Below are 8,568 nucleotides of genomic sequence, written 5' to 3'. Positions count from 1 at the left end.
TTATGGACTGCAAGAACGCTGGATCACGTATGGCTCTAGATATAAGGAAGTGCATAATGTTTCCTTTCCACCTTTCAGCTATTTCGTTAACTTCATTTCCAGCCAAGCAAAGACCCGAAATGATCCAAGCTTTTCCTTTTCTTCAACCTGCATCACAAGTCAAATAAAACAAGACAAACCAGTGAGACATTACAGTAACAACAAAACAGTGTCAGTTAGAAAAACTGAGGTTATGGCTACACCTGTAACACCCAATAACAGTAGTCAAGAAAAGAGAGTAGATGAGCCAGCAGATCGTTGTCCAATGCACAACAAGCCACATCCCCTAGCAAAGTGTCGTGGGTTTAGGGGAAAACATTTAGATGAAAGGAAAGCTTATCTAAAAGAAAACTCAATCTGTTTTCGTTGTTGTGCATCCACTAAACACTTGGCTAAAGACTGTAAGGTTGCTGTTAAATGCAAAGAGTGCAATAGTGACAGACACATTAGTGCCCTCCACCCTGGACCTGCTCCTTGGTCCACGGGAGCACAAGCGATGGAACAAGAGCATGGCGGGGAGCAAGACAATGCCTCATCTCCCGAGGTCACCTCTAAATGTACTGAGATATGTGACAAAACACAAGGACTCAGATCGTGCTCAAAAATCTCTCTAGTGAATGTGTACCCAGCAAACCGCCCAGACAAAGCTCAAAAAATGTATGTGGTCTTAGATGACCAAAGTAATCGCTCTTTGGCAAAATCTGATTTCTTTGAGCTGTTTGACATTAGTGAAGCTCCATCTACTTACACTTTAAAAACCTGTGCAGGCATTAGTGAAGCTACAGGTAGGAAAGCTCACAACTTTGTTGTTGCGTCACTTGATGGACAAACACACATAGCATTACCCCCTCTTTTAGAGTGCAATACAATGCCAGATGACCGCAGTGAAATTCCCACACCTGACATTGTACAGTATTTTCCTCACCTAGCACCAATAGCAGGTAAAATACCACCACTAGAGCAAGACACGCCCATCCTTCTGTTATTGGGACGAGACATTCTCAGTGTACACAAAGTGCGCGCGAGCAGTACAATGGCCCGCACAACACACCTTATGCTCAGCGGCTAGATTTGGGGTGGGTTATTGTGGGTGAGATCTGTCTGGGGAGAGCTCACAAGCAGACTAAAGTGAATGTTTACAAAACTAGCATTCTACAAAACGGCCGCACTTCCTTCCTCGAGCCTTGCACTAGCGCCATTCATGTAAAAGAGACATTCACTCTCCCTAAACTGCAAACTGTTGTTTTCGGTGACATGGAGGCAGCTCTACTCAAACAGCCAGACACTCTAGGGCTCAACGTGTTCCAAAGAACGCCTGATGACGATAAACCAGCCTTGTCTCTTGAGGACAAAATCTTCCTTGAGATCATGGACAGGGAGGTGTACATGGACAGTGACAACCACTGGGTGGCGCCCTTACCCTTTCGTAATCCACGCCCTCTCCTTCCCAACAACAGAGAACAGGCTCTGAAACGCCTCACTGTTTTGAAACGGACATTAGATAAAAGGCCAGACATGAAAGAACAGTTCATAGATTTTATGGAAAAAATCTTTGCAAATGACCAAGCAGAAATTGCCCCAGAACTAGAACCAGGTGAAGAATGTTGGTACCTACCGATATTTGGAGTGTACCACCCCCAGAAACCAGGCAAAATCCGAGCCGTGTTCGATTCAAGCGCCCAGTTTAATGGCATCTCTCTTAATGACACTCTTCTTAGGGGACCAGACTTAAACAATACACTGCTTGGTGTTCTTTTGCGCTTTAGAAGAGAGCAGGTAGCAGTTACTGTTGATGTAGAGCAGATGTTTTACTGCTTCAGAGTAAAGGAAAGTCACAGAAACTATCTCAGGTTCCTATGGTTCAAAGACAATGACCTGAACAAAGAAATAATAGAGTTCCGCATGAAAGTTCCAGTATTTGGGAACAGTCCATCCCCAGCTATTGCTATCTATGGACTGAGACGAGCAGCTGAGCTAGGGCAGGAAGAATACGGCTCAAACACAAAACAGTTTGTCTTTCGCAATTTCTATGTTGATGATGGACTGGTTTCTGTGTCCAATGAGAGCCAAGCTATTGAACTTTTGTCTCGAGCAAGAAAAATGCTGGCTGAATCAAACATACGGCTTCACAAAATCGCCTCAAACGTCAGTCAGGTCACTAATGCATTTCCACTAGAGGAGCGAGCAGCAGATCTTAAGGATTTAGATCTGGATGTGGACCCTCTGCCTCTTCAACGAAGTCTTGGGCTTGGGTGGAACTTAGAAAATGACTCTTTTACATTCCAAGTGGGAAAAGATACTAAGCCATTTACCCGCAGAGGCATACTTTCTGTTGTAAACAGCCTATATGACCCCCTAGGGTTCGCTGCCCCAGTGACAATTCAGGGCAAAGCACTGTACAGGGAGCTAACTCTAGAACAACAGGACTGGGATGAACCTCTACCAACAAACAGGGAGATAGAGTGGACCAGATGGACTGAATCACTTACTGCTCTTGAAGGTCTCCAAATCCCCAGACCCTTTGTACCAATTTCACTGTCACATACTCAAACAAGGGAACTATGCATTTTTTCAGATGCTTCAACAATGGCAATAGCAGCTGTAGCTTACCTCAGGGTTGTTGACACAAATGGTCAGTGCCATGTGGGGTATATGATGGGTAAATCTAAACTAGCGCCATCTTCTGCCCACACAGTCCCACGCCTAGAACTGTGCGCAGCTGTTTTAGCAGTCGAACTCGCTCAGATAATCATCGAGGAAAGTGACATTGAGTTTCAAGCTGTCGACTTTTATACTGACAGTAAGATAGTTCTTGGGTACATTCACAACAGCACTCGTCCGATTCTATGTGTATGTAGCTAATAGGGTTGCCCAGATCCGCAGATCAACCACACCCGACCAGTGGCATCATGTGGCCACAGACCAAAATCCAGCAGACCATGGTACCAGGCTCGTTCTCGCATCACAACTGCAATACACAACCTGGCTCTCTGGTCCTCTGTTCTTAAAGGTCAATACTGAGCAACGTGATAAGCCTGAAAGTTTTGATCTTGTGGATCCATCAGTGGACATGGAAATCCGTCCTCAAGTGACCACTTTAGCAACAAACGTCAAGGAGAACAAGCTTGGCTCACACAGATTTGAGCGTTTCTCAACCTGGAAATCCTTGGTTAGGGGAATGCAAGCTCTCATTCACATGGCAAGGTCGTTTTCAAAGGTCATACCTACGGACCACTGTGATAAACACTCCACAGATCTCTCTCAAGCAAAGACAGTTGTTATCAAATGTGTTCAACAGGAGATCTTTAGAGAGGAAATCAAAAGACTTTCTGAGGGAAAAGAGATATCCTCGCACAGTCCCCTTGAAAAACTTGATCCCTTTATTGATAGTGAAGGTTTGTTAAGGGTTGGGGGACGTTTGCAAACAGCAGATCTTTCTGAACTAGAAAAACACCCCTTGATTATCCCAGGTTCTCATCATTTAGCAGTTCTCTTAGTCAGACACTATCACAACCAAGTAGCTCATCAGGGACGTCAGTTTACGGAGGGTGCTCTGCGCACCGCAGGACTTTGGGTTCTAGGGGCTAAAAGACTGGTTTCTCGCATAATTCACCAATGTGTCACATGTAGGAAACTAAGGGGTCGTCTAGAGGAACAAAAAATGGCAATTTTACCTGCTGATAGGCTTACCATTGACCCGCCATTTACTTACGTAGGTTTAGATGTTTTTGGACCTTGGAATGTCACATCCCGCCGCACAAGGTCAAACAGTGCTGAGAGCAAAAGGTGGGCAGTGATGTTTACATGTCTTTGTACTAGGGCAGTGCATATAGAAGTTGTCGAGTCAATGTCCACCTCCAGCTTCATAAACGCTCTCCGACGATTCTTGTCAATCAGGGGACCAGTCAAACGCCTTAGGTCAGACCAAGGTACAAACTTTATCGGTGCCTGTAAGGAGTTGCGAATCAACTCTGAAGATCCAGAAATCAAGAATTTCTTACAGGACCAAAGCTGCACTTGGGCATTCAACACCCCGCATTCCTCTCACATGGGAGGGGTGTGGGAGAGGATGATCGGACTAGTTCGAAACATTCTCGACAGTTTACTTTTGAAAAACTCTAACAGTCGTCTCACACATGAGGTATTGGTCACTCTTATGGCTGAGGTCATGGCCATAATGAACGCCAGGCCTTTGGTCCCTGTGACTACAGATCCTGAAACACTGGAAATCCTCTCACCTGCAATGCTTCTCACTCAGAAGGCCAGTCCAGTGTTATCACCTCCGGGGAATTTTGAACTCAAAGACCTTTACAAAGCCCAGTGGCGTCAAGTTCAGGGGCTTGCCGATTGTTTCTGGAAAAGGTGGAGGCAGGAATACCTCACCACTCTGCAAGCAAGACGAAAATGGAAAGCAGAAAAACCTAACATAAAAGAGGGTGATGTTGTTTTGTTTTGTTAAAAGACACTCAAATCAAACGTAATGAATGGCCTGTTGGTATTGTAGTTAAGGCTATTCCCAGTGATGACAAAAGGGTAAGAAAACTTGAAGTCAAGATTGTAAAACAAGGTTCTGTTAAGACGTATATGAGACCTGTTACTGATGTAATTGTACTTTTGTCTGAAAATGGGGATAAAGGTTAAATAGTGGTATATTCATTAATATACCAGGCGGGGAGTGTACTGTTGACCCATTTAATACTTTATTTGTTATAAAGTTGATTGCCGCCCTCTAGTGGACGCCTTTGGTTTTAAGTTTTGTTTTTTCTACCGCACGTGCTCACTTACAAGCGTGATCGGTTCGCAGTCTGACAGAATACGTCTCTGTTTTCGGCCTTGGGGCATCTTTGTCCGTAAGTTTGGCTTGTTTTGTGTTATAATATCGTTTTCTTGTATTGTTATAAATATCTGAAGGTTGGAACGGTGGTTTTGGCGCATTCGCGGTGTTGCTTATTGCTAGTTTCTTTGCTAGCTCCGTCCTGTGTTTGGGCTGGGTAGTGGGGCTTTTATTTTTGTCGTAACATGCACGATTTGTTAATACACATCTTTTGTGTGTTTGTTGCAGTTTTACAAAAAAGGAAAAACGGAAAAAAGAAAAAGACAAAGAGACAAATGTGGAAATAAACGTCCGTAAAGACAAGTCTTTTCCATATGGTCGTGTGGACTCTCTTTTTTTGTATGTTCGCTATCTGTCTAGCCCTGGTAGAGACGCCATCGTGAGGACAGAATAGTCCTAGTTTAGTCTTAGTTTAATCCTGCTTTAGTCCTGCTTTTAGTCCTGCTTTTAGTCCTGGTTTAGCCCAAAATGTGAAAACAGAAAAATACCGCCCCGTAATCCATTTATTTCAACAAAGTAACTGTAATCTAATTACCACTCATTGAAACAGTAACTGTAACCGAATACAGTTACTCATAATTTGTACTCTGATTACGTAACTCCGGTACATGTAATCTGTTACTACCCAACACTGCATTTCAGTATTCTTAAAAAGAATAACTACATCTTTCAGTGTGGAATGCATTTTTCAATAATGATTGTTGAAATGAATGTGTGACATACGTCATCAGAACAATAATCCTTTAACCTGTTACCACCCGCCTCATTTTGGTGTGTGCACAATGGTAAGACATACCCAAATGTCATAGCTTATTAAAAAGAAAACCTTAGAACCCACATGCTTGTGTGAGGCACCATTTTAAAGCTTAGGCCTTCTAGTTTCTGTAGATATGTACATGAAGACTGTGAGTGCTGCCTAACCTACAGTACAGTCAATTAAAATTGAAAAAAATTGTATTTTTTTGCTTCGAAAAAAAAATGAAAAAAATTAAAGGCCTTAGCTTGGTCATACTTCATGCTAGACATTTGTGACTCACTACACTCGTTGTTCAAGTTGTTGGCAACAACTGTGTAGAATTTCAGACCTCTAGGACAAAGGGTTTTGATGCTGTGAGCCTTTGTGTATACAAAATGACAATTCGGCACAAGATTGCCAAATTTGTGCCAAAATAATAATAATATAATAATAATAATAATAATAATAGTTATTATTATAATACTAATTCTTCTGAGCTTTAGGCATGTCTTCTCATGAAAAAAAACTAAAAGTAGCCAAAATTGTCCTCCAAGTGAAAGATCTGCCCAATATGGCACCGCCTGCACTGCTCCCTGTCTCCCTCGCCTTTACGCTTATAAACACAGGCTCCGTTTCCAATACAATCTGAATGTCCCACCCACCGTTTGAAAGCTCTGGTGATAGGCTAAAACAATATGTCAATCACTTTCTGGAAGATCCAACTGAAGAGATTTCCCGTAAACAAACTGATGACGCGTGCGTAAAGGTAGGAAGTACGTGAGTGCGTTAGCTTCTTCAGCGGCTTGCCCCGCCTAAACCCCGCCACCGACAACAGCGGGGAGGGTCTCATTTTGAAGCTAAGAGTGTGAGGAAAACAAGCGCACCCAAGAGCGGGAGAGAAAGGGAAGTCACAGAGCGGAAGAAGAGGCGGAGGAGAGACATAATATTTTCATTCACGGATTCATCCACTCATACGGACGACGATTTTCTGGATTATTCCCCCACATGGAATTATTTTTTGGAAAAACAACTTGATATTCTTTTTCTGTGGATTATTACGGATTTATTGAGTACAACTTTTCATGGATTGAACGCGTTTTGGACCGACAGAACCGGCTCAAAGGTAAGAAACGCGTATCTTATTCTTTGTTTATGATGTGAATTTTTAAGTTATAGCGTTTTGGGCTCGTTGTACGGCATAAAATGAATGATATGGTTGTTTTATTGATAAATTAAGCTTTCAAACGATGTATGGCATGCCAGTAGTGAAAACAATAATGTAACGGCGGTTACGAAATGAAAACGTGAGACAGGTTGGCTTGTATTTCAGCTTTAATAGAACCGGCAAAATAGCAACAGTGCAGGGTTAAATTTCAAACACTCCTGCCTAACTCATGGTCTGAACGCTCCCCCCCGAAAATGGCTGCCTGTCAATACCTAGCCCCAAATAAAAACAATCCCATAAAGCATTGCGACAGTTTGTAGGTCGCTACACAGCCCCCCACTAGCACGATTAACTGTCCCCAGTTAGCTGTCAACAACAAAGTCACTCAGATGTGAGGGGAGTCTCCGTTGCCTCCGAGGGCGATGCGGCGACTCGCCATTGGTGGCTGCCGCAGGGCTACTTGATGACGACTGGATTTGGTCTCCTGAAGCTCCCACTGTTGGAACCAAGGGCTGGTAGGGGGCAAGCCGATCTCGGTGAAGAACTACAACCCTACCCCTCTGAGATAGTTTCACCCGATACACAACATCTGACAGTCTTGCAAGGACAACACATGGCCCCACCCAATGGCTACAAAGCTTAGGCGAGTGTCCTTTCTTCCTAACTGGGCTATAGACCCACACTTTATTACCCATGCTGAAATCCTGCCCCTTGCAGCGGAGATCATAAGCCCTCTTCTGTTGGATTCCTGCACTGGCCAGATGTTCCCGGCAGAGCTCATGGACTAATTGAAGCTGCTCCACCAAGTTGAAGAAGTAGTCCAGTCCAGGCTCCCCTCGCACTTCTGGCTCCGGGGGGGACCCAAAGACTAGGTCCACTGGGGTGCGTAGCTCATGGCCAAACATTAGTGCAGCGGGAGTACACCTTGTCGACTCCTGCACAGCAGTTCTGTACGCCCACAAGACCAAGGGGAGGTGACGATCCCAGTCTCGCTGTCGGTGGCTGGTGAGGATGGCAAGCTGCGTGGTTAGTGTTCGGTTAAAACGTTCAACCAAGCCATCACTTTGTGGGTGCAAGCAGTGCAGGTATCACACCTGTGAACAAACATCTCTACATCGCGTCTGCAACCTGGCCAGTAGAATCTTTGTCTAAGTCGCTGTAAGGTTTTGGTAACGCCAAAATGTCCAGCACCCACTGCCCCATGAACCCACTGAAGGACTCTAGCTCGCAGTTTATGAGGGACCAGGAGCTGCAGTATCTCTCTCTGTCCATTTGGGGAACTCCAACAGCGGCAGAGGACCCCATTCCGGACACTGAGGTTGGGCCACTGGGAGTGCAGAGCTTTTGTCTCAGAGTCCAATGCTGACACATTTGACCACTCTGGGCGTTGGCCATCTTCCACCCAGGAAAGTACTCGAGCTAGAACCGGGTCCTGTTGTTGGTCTTGCTGGAGCTGCTGAGGATCGATGGCCTCTTGGGGGTCTGACACCACCACACATTGCAGTGCTGCTACTTTGGCACCAGGACTATGCTCCTCTGCCCGTTGACAGAAGCGGCACATCTCATCACATGGCCTCCGTGACAGGGCATCAGCATTACTGTGAATTCGACCTGCCCTATACTGGATGTCAAAATCATAGTCCTGTAGGATCTCTATCCACCTGGCTAGCTGCCCTTCGGGTTCCTTAAAGTTCAACAGCCAGGTGAGTGAAGCATGGTCAGTCCTCAGAACAAACCGCTGACCATACAAGTACGGTCGGAAATGGCGAAGACCTAAGACCACTGCTAGCAGCT

The 8,568-nt window shown here is 44.8% G+C and overlaps 1 protein-coding gene across 5 annotated transcripts in view; it reads left to right on the top strand.

The window, feature by feature from the left end:
- LOC110162058 (NACHT, LRR and PYD domains-containing protein 12-like) overlaps positions 1-8,568 on the top strand; it is a 75,173-nt gene that overhangs the window by 42,735 nt on the left and 23,870 nt on the right. The window contains exon 1 of one of the 5 annotated variants that reach the window (XM_055156733.1): positions 4,794-6,732. The exons of the other annotated variants lie outside the window; for them this stretch is intronic. The gene's annotated coding sequence lies outside the window, so the exon portion shown is untranslated. Of the gene's footprint in view, positions 1-4,793; positions 6,733-8,568 lie in introns of those variants that run through there. 5 annotated transcript variants of the gene reach the window in all.

Source organism: Boleophthalmus pectinirostris, unplaced genomic scaffold (genome assembly GCF_026225935.1).
Source record: "Boleophthalmus pectinirostris isolate CB_2022bp ecotype Guang Dong unplaced genomic scaffold, ASM2622593v1 HiC_scaffold_1, whole genome shotgun sequence".
NCBI classification, from domain to species: domain Eukaryota; kingdom Metazoa; phylum Chordata; class Actinopteri; order Gobiiformes; family Gobiidae; genus Boleophthalmus; species Boleophthalmus pectinirostris.
This window is presented reverse-complemented; position numbering and strand designations above follow the sequence as displayed.